Source organism: Amphiura filiformis, chromosome 3, assembly GCF_039555335.1.
Source record: "Amphiura filiformis chromosome 3, Afil_fr2py, whole genome shotgun sequence".
NCBI classification, from domain to species: domain Eukaryota; kingdom Metazoa; phylum Echinodermata; class Ophiuroidea; order Amphilepidida; family Amphiuridae; genus Amphiura; species Amphiura filiformis.
The window spans coordinates 56,250,992-56,253,483 of record NC_092630.1 but is presented as its reverse complement, the minus strand read 5'-3'; positions in this window follow the sequence as shown (position 1 = coordinate 56,253,483).

Sequence of the window (2,492 nt, the reverse complement as noted above, 5' to 3'; positions counted from 1 at the left end):
GTGACGGACACACGCGTAGCTGAAAAAAGACGATAAAAATGTAATGGTATACAAATATTAACTGTCTATGAGTGTGATGGTCGAAATATAATCACGAGGTGAAAGATGGACAATACATCTTTCACCGAGTGATTATATTTCGACCATTACACGAATTTAAGACAGTTAATATTTGTTTTATATTACTCGTACATAAATTCTATTACTAAAATACTATTTAAGGTAGGAAATACATTTTTTTCCTCAACATAACACCATGTTTTGCCGTGATATACTTCACATTTTGATTTTGGGGTCCACCCCATAACTAAATCGGCGAGTCTAAGAGTCAGCGCACAGCTTGGCGCAGGCGCACTACGGCGCAGCACTATGATGGTAAAAACTATCACACGGAGAGGCGGATGATAAAAATGATAAATGGTAATCAACCAATGAACTGTCTAGAATTTATGTATGAGTGCTATAGTTATTATTAGTTTAGGAGCTAACTCTCATACGGGCCTTAATTAAGGATTGAGATCAACACCCATCTATGTCTACCAATGTATTAGGAGAGGATAGTGGAATCAAATTGTAGGGTACGTTTTTCGCCAGAGGTCACGAAAGGTCAAAATGGGGTAAAAATTGTAAACTCTTCAATTTTGTTGAAAGACATATCAAACTACTCGTCTGATAGGATGAAGAAAATATTTAGTTTATACCATCTACGACTTATCGTTATTGAGTTATCCTACAAAAACCTCATTTTTAGACAAAATGACATGTTTTTTTGTTGTACGGGAATCAAAATTTCAATTTACTCTGATTTGGGCAAAAATGGTGGCAAATTGCTCATCTTCATTTAAGAATCAAGAAACGGTATAGAACTTACCTTCTAAGCTGTTAACTTTACATAAACATCTCAAAAAAAGTAACTAACCCCCCTTAAATAATGACCATATTATTCAAAAACGGACGGTTTTATTACAAATCTGTAAAATGCGCTGGAAGCAGAATTTATTTCTGCACATTTTGACACCTCATTTGTCATAATAAATAATTGCCGTACATTTAAATTAACGTAACCCAAGATCTGAAAGTTGCAGTAAATTGTATTGATATTGTATTCAATATAATGGAACGAAATCTGTGTAATGATATCTGAATGTTTTTGTATTATATGTAAGTGCAACTTTCAAATCTGGACCTCACTACATTAAATTGACCGGTGTTTTATTGTTTTCTGGGCTATTGTATCAAATGAGGTGTCAAAATACGCAGCAATAAATTCTGCTTCCAACGCAGTTTACAGATTTTTAATACAATAGCCCATATTTGAATAATGGCCATTATTTAAGGGGGGGGGTAGTTCCTTTTTTTGAGATGTTTATATGTGCAATGGAAGTCAGAGATCAACAGTGGCATATGGCAAGCTAATGGCCTATGACCTTGTTTGCATTCTATCTCAGTAAGTGAACGCAGCAGATAAGCAAAACTATTCCTTTTCTGATTCTATTCAGCTACACAAACAAGTTGCTACTATTTTTGCCCAAATCGGAGTAAGTAGATATTTTGATCCATGTACAACCAAAAACGTGTCATTTGACCTAAAAACTCACCTCACTCAATTCATTTCAACTCGATTCAGTTCAATCCACTCAACTCAATCAATTCAATTCAATCAAACTCAAAACATTTTTTCCGTATAACATCAAACAAAATAAGAACAACAACGAAGTGAAATGGACTAAGGTGTGTTAGGAGTCCCAAATGGAGTCGATGAGAAGAAAACAAAAACTTCACTCCGAAAGGAAAATAAATACACGAGTTACACTTCACAACTAAAAACACATCGTCAGCAGGATGTTGGTGATACCGGCATGTAGCTGGCGATTGCAGAAGGTCCGCAAAAGTGCTCTCGGTATATAATTTGGTTCACCTCAAGTTTGGTAGTGACGTCAGTGCTTTTTCGCGGTTGCGCCGTAAGCGTGCCAACAAACCGCCTCTGTACGCGTGCGTGTACACTCAGCGCGTTTAACTTTCCACGCGCGATTCGATACTGCGTCGAGCAAAATACGCACATACGTCACTACCAAACTTGAGAAGAACCAAACTATAGACGAGTAAACTTACGTCTGAGCTAAACAACATTGGAACATCAATGTTTTCAAATGTTGAAATGTTGATCAGAAGGGTGTTTAAAGACCATACAACTACTGAGCCATAGCAAAATATGTACAAACATCCCTCACGTAATATTGTTATGACGTCATAATATGAGTGTGCCCATGCAAATTTGGGAAATTTTGGGAAATGTACAAAAGTAAAGGTAAAATTGATTTGTGGCTAAAAATTCTACGAACATGCGATTTTCACCGAATTTTCTCCTAAATATAAAAGGAAATGACTAACACAAGTAAAAAGTCAAAAGTTCTTGGAATAATTTAACAAGAACAAAATAGAAATCATGGATTTTATTGTAGAAACATATGGTGGTTCCCCATGGTCATTTT